Below are 13,366 nucleotides of genomic sequence, written 5' to 3' on the forward strand. Positions count from 1 at the left end.
GATCCGTCAGGTAGACCAGCATATCATCCGCGTAGAGCGAAATGCGGTCTTCCCAGCCCTCCCTCCACTGAATCCCTTTAAGCAAGGGGGTGGTCCTAATGCGGATCGCCAAGGGCTCTAGCGACAGCGCAAATAGCAGGGGGGAAAGAGGGCAACCCTGTCGGGTGCCGCGCTTGAGCGGGAAGGAGCGTGAAATGTGGCCATTCGCCACCACATGTGCTACCGGCATGGTGTACAGCAGTTTGACCCATGAGATGAAGACAGGGCCAAAACCCATGTACTGGAGAACCTCAAAGAGATACGCCCACTCCACCATGTCAAAGGCCATCTTTGCATCGAGGGCCAAGATGGCCGCGGGTTCGCCGATCTCATCCGTTTTGGCCAATACCCCATGCACCCGTCGTAGATTGAGTGAGGTGTTCCTGTGGGGCATGAACCCCGACTGGTCCGGGTGGATAAGGTCAGAAGGGTGAGGCATAAGACGATTTGCCAGCAGTTTCGCCAGAATTTTGCTTTCTGCGTTAAGTAAGGATATAGGGCGGTATGAGGAGCATTCCTCCGGGGGCTTATCAGGCTTAGGAATAGCCACAATCGTGGCCGTTCGTTGGTCTAACGGGAGTACCCCCGTATTACGGCACTCCTCATACATTCGGAGCAAGTATGGGCTAAGAACAGCGGTGCGGTCTTGGAACCACTCAATTGGGATGCCGTTCGGTCCAAGCGCTTTGCCCGTATGTAGGGCCCCAATGGCGATCCGCAGTTCGTCAGCAGTGAAGGGCGCCTCAAGCTCAGCTGCCGCCTCCGGCAACAGTGCCGGGATGGGCAGATCATACAGTGCGCTTTGGGCCGCAATCGCAGTAACGTCCCGCTCCGGGGTGTAAACTTTCTCAAAGTGGGCCGCCAATGCCTCCACTATCCGAGCTGGGTTCGTTTGAATGTTCCCCGATTCGTCCTTAACCTGTTGGATCCCCTTGGCGCTTCCCCCTCTCTTGTCGAGCCAAGCCAACATTTTCCCTGCCTTGTCCCCCATATCATATACTCGGTTTAGTGTGTCAGTGATGTGACCTTGTGCAACGTGCTGAGCGTGGTCTGCATATAGGCGCTGGGACAGCATGAGCGCATGCAATGTGTCGTCAGTGGGGTCTGTTTCATGGGCAGCGGTTGTTTCGCGCAGTCGTAGTTCGAGCGCCGAGTGTTCAGCCGCCTGTTCTCGTCTATACGATGTTATGGAGCTTATGGCTTGCCCCCTCAGGACGGTCTTATAGGCCTCCCAGAGCACCTCAGCCGAGGCTGTGGTGGGCTCATTCTCCATGAAGTAATGTGTCGTGGCAGTCTGCAGTGCCTTCCTGACCTTAGGTACCTTAAGATATGAGGCGTGCATCGGAAAGACGCGGTGGCGTGAGCGTGGTTGTGAAGTAATGGTGAGAGTTAGTGGGGAGTGATCCGAGATGCCCCTAGGGTGTATGAGCACCTCTTCGACGCGCTGTAACCCATCCCCCAACGCCAGAAAGTGGTCAATGCGGGACAGACTATTATGGACGGTGGAGTGAAAGGTGTACTGTCGCAGCTCACTGCCTTTTTCATTGAGAAGCCTAACAGACAGCTGTTTAGAAAAGTGCTAAAAAACAAGGCTGTTTGCACTCAAGACTTAAACTTTGCTTGCTTCCTATGCTCATGCTTTGACAACCCTAGCACTAAGACGCCTCTGCATACATGCGCTTTATAAAACCTTAATTTCATAGTCAATCTTGGAGATTACAAGGGTGAGGATAGCTTGTTGTTTTTGTTGGTAGCTAGGTTATAAGAAGCGACACACTGTTTTTATTGTATAGGTGCTCTTTGTTAACTTGTTGGTGTGGTCTAAAGGATAGGTCTGACTCCATGGTTACCAATAGGTTTCCTATTTTGATGTAGTTGGAGGGGCCTTGAGTTCTTTGGGCAGAAGGCTGGTATTTTTATCGCTGTCCACAGGCCACTATCTCTGTCTTTACAGTATAGAGCTTTAGGTGGTTGTTCATCATCCATGGTAAAATACCGATGCTGCTGGGCACCTAATTTAAGATTGCAGTACTACTGCAGTCATGCTAGCTCTCAACCCAAAAAGCCATCAAGTGCTAGGTTATAGAAGTGCCATCGATCCTAGTGTGCCCTTGCACCTGCTCTCTTCAGACCTGGGGCACTTCTGCATTGTAAAAGGACGTGCAGGCATACTCGTAGTCCTTTTCGTAATACACCTTGTGCAGGTACACATTCAGTGCCCAAGCAGTGTGAACGGTGCATTTCTCCCTTTCAATGGACATGTAGCCTCATGCAAATGAGGGAACACCTTAGCCCACACACATATAATAAAAGCTTTGTAGGAGCACTAATTGTGTGCCACTGAGGAGCTGGCAGTGCATAATTTTTGTGCTTACTGAGTACACACCATTTGAGATGGGCTCTAGAAACCCATATGCAAATGTGTTCCTGCTCCCTCCAAATCAAGGAGGATCTTCCTAGAGTGAAGGACAGAGCAGCTATTTGAACTGCTGCTTCTACTTTAACTATTGTGCCCGGTGCAGTGTAGCTGTATCACCGCCTCATTTTTTAAAATATGTCACATGGTCCCAGTTTGTTGTGGGTGCACCTAATGAGACTTCGCACCACACAAACCAGGAAAGCATGGCTGATGTGTGATGGGCTATAGAGTTCTGATAATACAGAGGCTTTGATTATGCCATGCTACTGCATAGACAAGACCCTATTTATATCAGGCCTCTGACTAGGCACAGGCTGTATTATGAATGACCTCCCTTTATGCCAGAGTTCTGGTAATTCCGTCGTTCTAATACTGACCTAGCATTGAAAATGTCAGTGCTTTTATTAGGACAAGACCGTGATGACAGCAGCTTTCTATATGTGGTAGCTTTTAGAAAGTGCAAATGCTCTGATTCCTTCCTTACTGCCAGAGCATCGCTCTAGGTGTCGGGTCTCATGAACTGCTGAGAGCATGGCTGCTAACAGTGTTTTTAGTGTGATGGTCTACATCCTGGGACCAAGGGCCAGATCTACGACCATTTCATTTTGCAAGATGCTAATTGCGATTTTATGCGACTCGCAAAGTGAAATGTACTAATGTGGCTCAGACACACTTAGCGATTCCCAATGGAGTCGCAAATGACCTGCCTCATCAATATTCATGAAGCAGATCACAGTTTGTGACCCATTGATAATGGGCAACAACACAGGTATGGTGGCCTGCTGGTGACAGCAGACCACTATGGCTGTGCTTCCTTTTAAATAGTGCAACTTTTTTTTAATGTAGCCTGTTTTGCTTAAAGAAAAATGGGAAGCGTTTCAAAATGAAAAATGAAACGTTTCTGTTTCGTTTTAAGAGTAGACAGTGGTCTGTTGGACCACTGCCTTCTCTTAAAAGATGTTTTTGCTGCCAGTCCCTAAAGTGAAGGGGTCCCTTGGGGACCCCTTCCTGTTTATGAATGGCTTACCACCTACTTGAAGTAGGCAGAAACTGCAATTATTTTGCGGCTGCATTCCAGTCACAAAACAATTGTACACGTCGTATGACCAATCGCCAGGAAGACATGGGTCAATCAATGTGGACAGAGGACGATTGCCGAATATTTAAAATAATCAAGAAAAGCAAGCAAGATAGTGCGCCGGGGCCGAATGGCATTCCGCAGGCAATCTACAAAGAGGACCCCAAGTTTTGGGCATCTAAATTCAATCTCCTGTTTCGGTCAATTAGCAACTCAGGTCGGATCCCGGAAAGCTGGAGGGGTGCTATCATTAATCCCATCTATAAAGGTGGAGACTGCAAAAACCCAATTAACTACCGCTTAATAGCCCTGATCGATGCGGAAGCAAAATACTACGCATCCCTGGTGCTAGCCGATCTAGCACAATGGTCGGATATGAACAGCAAAACCCCGCTAAATCAGACAGGGCTTCGACGCGGAACTGGAACTATATCAAATGCAATGGCGTTATGCTTGATTGCTGAAAAAAGTCTACAAAACCATCAGGAACTTTACACTTGTTTCGTTGACTTTAAGGCGGCCTTCGACCATGTCAACAGGAAATTACTATGGGCCAAATTGAAGCAGCAGGGCCTGCCAGACTCAATCCGGAAGCCGATCATCGACTTGTACAGTAACACCTGGATGCAGGTAAAGATCGACAATGGACAGAGGTTAACCCGGAAGATCAATACCTTTGATGGACTAAAGCAAGGCTGTGTGTTGGCCCCCCACCTCTTTAATTTATTCATAGCCGACCTAACAGTAAGACTTGATCAGACCAATGCTCATCCACCGCTGCTAAGCAATCTCTGCGTAACACACCTATCCTATGCCAACGATGTGGTCCTACTAAGCCAGACAAGAATAGGCTTGCAACGTCTACTACAGGAATTGACCTGTTATACAAAACAGAACTTGCTAGAAATAAACAGCGCAAAAACAAAAACCATGGTTATAACCCGGCGCCACAAAGGACCACCAACCTTCACAATAGACAATGTTAAACTGGAAGCGGTTGAAAGTTACAAGTATCTCGGGATACTACTGGACAAGCGCCTTAATTTCATTACGCATTTCAATAGCATTGAAAAGAAGGGCACGGTTCTATTGCACGCTTTTAGTAGCCTAGCGACCAAACTTAAAGGTCCTCTGGTCTCCCCCCTGCTAACAATAATGAAAGCTAAGTTACTCCCAACAACAGCTTATGGGAGCGTATTACATCATGGCAAGAGAGCACAACTCCTGGACAAAGTTCAAATGAAAATCTACAAGCGTGTGTTTGCGTTACCAAGCAATGCATCGCCCGCACAAGTCAGACTTGAATTTGGTTTGCAATCCCAAGTGCTGTTAAAGTATGAGACCATAAAATTTTGGTACGATGTCTGGATGAACCAAGAAATTGCGATCTATCGTGCCATGTGGGAAACAATTAGTAAGAGTCCCAACTCTTACTACGCCAAATATCTTAAATTGTCATTAGAATCAACTGAGTTGGCTGCACTCTGGGAAACTAAGCTTCCAGTACTTTCCTTCAAACAGTTGGTAAAGAAGGCTGCCAACAGGCATTCGTTGCTCGACGATAAATTAACCTTCAGTCATCGGTCCCATGCCTGGATGACAATTCAATCTTATAAAAAATTAGTACCAGCAGCCTTCCTAGAGCTTGCTTTTTCGCCATTCATCAAACGTAAACACCTCAATTTAAGGCTGGGTAGCTTCCCAACAAATGCTGATTTACCAAAGTGCAAGCCCCAAGAGTGTGACGGATGTGATTTATGTGGCGCAGGAAGACAAGACTTCATCCATCTGATTTGTATTTGTCCGGCTCTGATCCAGGAACGTCGGATTTGGTTAAAAACCAAGTTTAAGGAATACGGAATACGTACCTGCGTTCTGCGATCATACAAATTTTATGCTCAGCAGATCCGCAACTCATTTGCAGGGCAGTCAAATTCATTGACAATTTGGAGAAAAAGCAAAGAACACTGGCAAAGTCTTGACTCAGTAACATGTATATCTTTAAACTTGAAAGACATTCTTATTTTAATAACTTTTTATCATTCACACAGCAGTGTAAATTTTCTGTGTTTTAGTATATTGTCGTATCTATACTTTGTAATGTTTTTTATTAACTATACAATAAAGTATTATTATTATTAATTGTACATGCCCTTGCGACTCACTATTAGGAAGGGACTGCCTTAGCACGCCCCTTCCTAATAGCAACTTCCAATCCCTATTTTGCGATTTGGTAATAGGTTACTGGCTTGCAAAATAGGGTTAGTACATTGCACAAGCTGTTTTAGTGCTAGAAAATGGCCTGATTCTCTATTTGCGATGCTAAAATCGATCGTACATGTGCCCTAGTGTGTATGTAGGCTCTAATGCAAACAAATAAAATCTACCTCCCTATCTCGTAGAGTACTAAAAGATCGCCCAAATTGAGGAGTGGAGTGAACACCACAGACGGAGTCATGGTCCCGGTGCCACTGCACATGCTGCATCATTGACAGCTATGCCCCTGTAAATCACTGTTCGACCCTACACTCAAAACTTAAATTTGGTTTGTGGCTGTTCTGTTTTAGGATCTTTGATTTCTCTTTGGAGTTTGTGTGGTGTGTTATCTAGCTAGAGGTATACTTTGTTCTGTACATTAAGGGCAACAGATCTTCTGGTTTGACTTTAGTATTGGTATGCCTGCCGATGCAGTATCCTGTAATAACCTTTAATTATAAATACTAAAGATGGTACCAGTTCCTAAAAGAGAGTACGCGGAATGCAGCCTATTATGGTTGCAAGTAAGGGTAAGGTGTCTTCAAAGATAAGGAATGAATGTGTCAAAGAAGGGAGTGGTACTCCTGCGTGTGTTGTGACCTCAAACACCCTTGCGGTGTAAAGCGTCATCATTGGGCACTTCTCCTCATGGGCGTGGCGCTGCAGTCCCTCATGGGCCCTCAAAGAGGGCACTTTGATCGAGATCTTTTAGGAGTTGCCGTAGTTGTGCATGCGGGTGTGTGGGCCAAGTGATGAGGGTGAGTAAAAATAAAATAACCTGTTGGTGCCCTAATGTATTTATTAAAGGGTCCTCAGGGTTAGTCTAAAATCGGAACGGGGATGAAGATGCTCTTTATGCTGATAGAGAGGGGAAAAAACAAATAGATTCCCACTTCTCTCAACCTGTGTGACAATGTGGTGTGGTGTCTAAAAGTGAGAGGTTGACATGTTTCGCGCTTCTTATTGGTCCTTAATGGATCCCAGAGCGCTTCATCAGGACCGTGAAAGTAAATATAACAAGGGAGGAATAGGGAAAAAGGCACCCTATATTCCTACCACAGGACACTCTTGAGTAACAGTGCGCGATACAAATCCATTTATAACATAACATAACATATTAGAGAGACACAGCTAATTCGTGTGCTCTAGTTCAAACCTTATAAAGACAAAAAAGGGGAGGGAGAGATTTTAGACTAACCCTGAGGACCCTTTAATAAATACATTAGGTTCAATAGCTTAAGCACTTGTGTGTGCGGTTAGCTAGCACTGAAGAACAGCAAAACTGGTTCTGTGAGATATAGGACTGTGGTGGAGCATAGAGACTTCACTGTACTCCACACAAGCGGACGTGTGTACCGTTACTTGGCTCTACTCCCAGACTGAGCTGTGCAAAATCTACTTTAACTTTGTACTACATGCTTGGGCTTTCAGTGGCTGCCTTTAGAAAGCTTTCTCAATTAGAAGCAAAGAAACTACTCACCCACAAAACACTGTGTGAAGTTTGCCTCTTGGCGCACTTTATATGTATATAATGGTACTTACAAAGAGCAGCCCTAGCTACAAACCTACAAAGGGCTGATCCGTTGTGGGGGTGCACAAAAAAGGATTGTTGACTACCTACATATGAAGAAGTACAGAAGACAGGGGATTTACATGAAGTGCACAGAAGAAAAGGAAATGCATAGGTGGAGGATGCCCCCCTAAGAACTTTCTAACATTCATGGAAGGTTACACAAGGCTAATGTGTATAAAAAAAGAAACATGTACCATCTTCAGCTCCTTCTGAAAGAGAAGGCAGACGACGTGGGTGCTAGTCAGATAGAGGTGGGAGCGGTATTCCAGATTCTTGGTGTACAGCAGGAGAGGAAGAGTCATCTTGTCTTCTGGGCAGGCTAAGCAGACCAGTGGCCAAAGGATGCCTAAAATTACTCAATAGATCAAACATTTTCTGCTTACAAGGCAAGGTGCCTGAGAGCCTTAAGGGATTTGTTTGTACCAGGATTGGGCAAGACTCAGCCCAACATCGCTTTAGCCATGTTGCTTTCTTTTTGCTTGTTTCCAACCAGCGCTTTCAGCATCTTCACAGGAATTTGTAGCCTCAAGAACTAGTACATTTTATTCAGTCCACTCTTAACCATTGCTTCAAAAGCAATGTTTTTAATACATGTATGGTATTGTGATTTTAATCAATTTCCCGTTTTATTTTGCTACACTTGTCATCTTAATTGTAATTCGTCAGTATGAGGGAGCTGGTAGACGATGACGTTTGTAGGCTGAAATGCTTCAGTTCTCATTGCCACCGATTGTGTGTCCCAAAAGCTGTTCTTCCGAAGATGCAGTGTGAGTATCAGAGTCTGGCTTGAGTAGTGGCCCTGCTGTGCAAGCACTTGGCAACGTCACCTGCCAATTGCAGCTACATTAATCTTTCACTAAGAAGGAAAAAGTTGACTCCCCCACTTCGACAATGGCACCAATTCTAGTAGTGTGTGGTTGGAAGTTGGCCAAACAAATGAACACCTTAAAAACTTAATCAGAATAAATGTATAGTACAGATTATGTTTATTATTCCTCTGAAAGGGATATTCCAAAGTACTAATCCAACCCACATTGATTTACGACATAAGGTTACCTATCCACTTTTGTTACTTGTAAGCAATGTTCCCTCTAATTTTTTTCCTCTGTGTGGTGCGGCAGTGTAGTCTCTGTGCGCTGCAGCCAAGCCTATGTGCGCCAGGAACCCAACAGCACGTGTGGGTGAAGTGACAAATAATGCAGATTATGTGAATACTCATGTAAATCGCAGCACCTGTCATGCACTGCAGTTAACAGGAATATTTCTCAGAGGTACATAGCCTGCCACGCACAGGGTCAGCCTTTGGGCTGGTGGCGCTCTGTACGACAAATTTTGTTAGCACCCCCCAATGACCTCCGCCACTAGTGATTCCTTTACTACCACTCTTTAACAGAGCCCCTCAAGTCTCCGTTACCACTCTGTCTGAGATGCATTTAATACATTTTATAGCACCACTCATACCAGTGGAGGGCGTCAGACCACTTTACATTGCACACACATTAAACAGTGACAATCAATCATAGGTATGTAAATCAGTGTATAAGAAATGTTACATAAGACAGAGGACTACAAGGTGTATGAGTGACATGTCATCCATATTGGTAGGCAGTATAGTTTAAGAGTGCTTTGTCTGGAGAAGCACAAACTCGGAATTTAAAATGTAACATAATGGTTGGAGGTTCTCTTTAACACCTTCGGTGCTCATGACGAGCTCAGCTCGTCATGAGGCACAGTGGCGCTGTGCCTCGTCATAACCGCTGCAGCGCTCCCACGCGAGGATAATTACCCTGCTGTGCTGAGCGTTCTATGAAAACGGGCATGGTCATAACGAGCTCAGCTCGTCATGAGCACAGCGCCACGGTGCTACATGACGAGCCAAGCTCGTCATAAGCACGACGGCGCCGCGCGCGGCCCCCCTACCCCCTGCACCGCGGGGGAATTAGCTCCGCGGCGAAGGGGTTAATAAGAATCGCTTTGTACCCAAATGAACGCTTTTTGCAACATTAGGATAATGAATGTCTGGGGAAAAAATCATAATGCTCTAATCTACCTTGCAGTATGCATGAAGTTCTTTGATGACAGTTAATAGCTTAATGTTCATTATTAGGATTTTAACTTCTAAACTGCAAGTAACTAAATGACCTCTGAGAAACGTAGTAAACCACTAACCTATTTTCATTCTATGCACTTTGTGGTCTGCATGGTACACGTTCTTTGCAGCAGGCATATTAACCCTCTGGGCTACCTTAAAACTTCCACTAGAGAAAACTCTGATCTCTCTCCAGGCAGAACATTAATCACTAGAGTCATCTTGACATATTTATTGCTGCCTGAAATTTGCTGGAGCAAGGAATGTTGCAGCAGGTGCTTTTAAAACAATAATATACTTGCAAACTAGGCAACCCCACCTGAATTCAGCACTGGGTGGAGTGGCACTGGCACCGCAGCTGAACCCTATTAACAAAAGAAAATCAGCAAGTCTACAACCGCGATGTGTGCTTTCAGGTGATTCTCAAAGCACACGTCGTGCTTATAAACTTGCTGCGTTTCTTTTGTTAATGGAGTGCGGCACACAATCTGCCCCACTCTATTAACAAATTAAATACAGCAAGTCTACAAGCACAATGTGTGCTTTCAGAATCACCTGAAAGCACGCGTCCTGCTTGTAGACTTTCTTCATTTCTTTCGTTAAAGGGGTGCGGCTGCTGGACAGATTGTGTGCCTTGGTGAAAGTATTCATGCAAATTGCAGCGCATGGCGGGCGCTGCGATTAATATGAAAACTTTCATAAAGGAGCCACTTGCTGCTGAACTTACCTGCCGCTCCAGTTCTCTTCAATGGTGGTCTCTTCCTCCACCTACAGCAGAAGGAAATGACATGTTTTTCATGCCGTTCACATTTTAAAAGCGGCAGAAGAATGGTCCTCACATAGGTGCTGTGTGTGTGTGCGCTTCACACACAACACTGCGCACTCGGGCGACATAGGTGCGCACGTGCTCTTTACAGGAAACAGTACTTGTAAGTAGTAAAATTAAACCTTAACTAGAACTTTAGTATGTAAAAGTTCTGAGAAAAGCTGGAATTAAGCCAGTTGGAAGTGATGAATTCCATCTACGTGGGTGCGAGAAGCTGGCTTAGTATATGGTGCTCACTTAGGTAAGTGTAGCACCCTGCACTAATCCAGATGACCCTCATGGTGATTTAAGAGGTCTTAGACAACCTTAGAAAGCTCTCTAAGTGGAAGCTGTGGATAGCAGACTTCAGGCTTAGTCCAGAAGCAGCCGCGGCCGCTGCAGGTAAGAGCGGAGGGGCAGTGGGTCCGGCTGGGGGTGGGGGGGATTTGGAGAAAAAAACACAAGGGAGAGTTAAATAAATCATTAATTTTCTCTCGCGGTTGTCTATCGAAATCCTCCACCAACAGGTCCACCGCTCTTACCTACAGCAGCCACACCTGTCCAAAAGGAGTGTAAAACAACTTGTTTTACCAGGACGTAATCTTATAGTTGTAGATTAAGTGAAAAAGTACCACATAGGGCATTCATAAAAATAGGTATTTATTATAAAGTACTTGCTAACACATACAAATATCTCCTACCCGGCGATATACACAATGCACACAATACTTAGCAAAGAAAACAGGTAAGTAGCACGAAAGACAGAGTGGTCACCTGGGGGACCAAAGCATATACTAAGATAGTGCGTTGCAAACCAAAACCAAGTCAAGACCATACTCAGAAGACCTAGGAGCACTGGGGACCCAAGGAACCACCCAAGGTAAGTAACCAGGTACCCCACGGAGGGTGAGTGCAGTGAGGGAACACGAACGCGTGCTCCATTCAAGTCAATGGGTGAGTCGCGGTTGCAAGTTTAAAGATGAAGGACACTTCCCATTGGACCCTGATGAAAGTGCCCAGTGGATTTAAGATGTAAAGGTACCTGCAAGCAGAGGGTACATAGTCTATGTTGCTCAGGAGGGACCAGGGGCACTGAAGACAAATGCTCACCAATGTCGGGTGTTGCTGGAGGACCTTAGAGCTGCAGCTGAGGGGACCCGGTGATGCTGTGGAAGACCATGAGCCGTTCACCAGCTGACCCACATCGGATGTCGAGAGTTGAGGGATAAGTGGCCATCGAGAACACCGACAGGCCTTGGCAACTACAAACAATGTGGCTAGCAAATAGGTGCAGAGTTTAGGACCAGCAAGGCCCAAGAGACTCACCTGGAAAAGGGTAGTCAGAGCAGGCCCCAAGCAAACAGGGCAGCCCACTGGGATCAACAAAGTCCCTTGAGAGGACCCAAAGATCTTTGGAGACTCGCTTTAGCAACCTCCAGCCGACACTGTGCACAGGGACTCGGTTCCACTGGTACTCTTGAGGGATACTGGCCTCAGACTCGGTCTGAGGGCAGGGCAGGTCTTGAGGGAGTTGTAGAACCGTCACCTGTGTTATGGAGCCTGATGGAGTCCGTAGGAGCCCAGGATCAGCAAACTGATCAGCTATGTTGCTGTGCCTGCAGATGCAGGGGAGTGACTTCTTCACTCCAAGGGAGATTCTTTTGGATGTCTTTGATGTCCACTGGCCCTGTGAGGGACCTGTATGGAGCACGGACACGATTCAGGCAACGGACTTGCAGGATGGTTGAGGCTCAGAGCGGACGGAGTCTTCCCCGTTGCAGTCTCAGTTTCCCAAAGGGAAGTTCGATGGGGTCAGTCCGACTCAGTCAGCACTACGTGGTCAGAATATCCAGACAGTTGAAGATGACGCGGAGTTGGATCTGGATCAAATTTCACGACAAATCTAAGGACCTGCCCACATGTGAGCACTTAAGTACCCTAAGAGAAGGGTTGGGATCATTCAGGGGTCCCTTTCAAAGGAGGGGTTGGACAGTGGGGAGGACACTTCCATGTCCTTTGCCCAGTTTGGTGCCGGAGCAGGAGCCAACTGCTCCATGAACTGGTTTGAACTGGACAATGCGAGAAGGGCACCAAGTGTGCCCCTCAAGCAGTCTCCGTGGCGCTGGCAAGTGCCCCTACCCTGTCCCAGTACACTGGACCCTGTCTGGGAGGTGTTCACACCTCCATGTGACAGGATATCTATTGTTCTACCTTCCCCTGCTCGAGCTTGGCTCCACGGCAGGAGGGCAGACTCGTGTCTAGCTTGCTGTCTGGTTCTGGAAGACTAGTACCAGGAGCACTGATTCCAAACATGACAGGGTTCATTACAGCCAGTGTAGAGTTAGCCATCGCGTAATGACGCATGGCCACTCTACGTATTGTAATGGCTGAGGCACTTACAACACGGGAGAATGGACTCTGAAGGTTGTAGGGGCGTCCTGCTAGTGCAGGGGCACCCTCACACTTAGAACCGAATACCCTGCCTTCAGGATTGAAAAGCCTGCTTTAGGGGTACCTTATAGGTTTTAAGTGCAGTGACTTTAGATATAGGGAAACCTATATCTTTCATAAGTGGTCCTAGCACCAGCTTACACAGGCTGCAATGGCAGGCCTGGAGTCAGAGCTTGAGCGGTCTCTCATGGGTGGCACAATACATGCTTTAGCCCACAGCAGGCCCCTGGTGTAGCTATGCCCTCAGTGCCATATACTAGGGACTTACACGGGTACACGGGTAGCCAATCTGGGATGTACCTAACTACTCACCATAACCAATTTAGGTGAGAAAGCACAGAGACTGGGGTCCTGGTTAGCAGGATCCCAGTCAAACTAGTCAAAAACAGGATAACACTAGGCAAAAGGTGGGGGTAACCATAAAAACAGATCCTACTTTCCTACAGTGTCCTAAGCCACAAAAGGCTACCCAGGATAAATGGACAAGGTGGGCATCCTGGTGGCGTTCAATCTCTTAACGATTTAGGGGCTCATTTACACTTTGACGGGCAGGCTTCCAGGTGAGCGAAGGACTGCCTGCCCATGTTAGAGGTCCCCGCTGTGCTACAGCTCAAGAAGCAGATGCTTTTTTTGGCAAAGCTGAAGGTCGCCTGCCA

This window comes from Lissotriton vulgaris, chromosome 2_1, assembly GCF_964263255.1.
Source record: "Lissotriton vulgaris chromosome 2_1, aLisVul1.2, whole genome shotgun sequence".
Taxonomy (NCBI): domain Eukaryota; kingdom Metazoa; phylum Chordata; class Amphibia; order Caudata; family Salamandridae; genus Lissotriton; species Lissotriton vulgaris.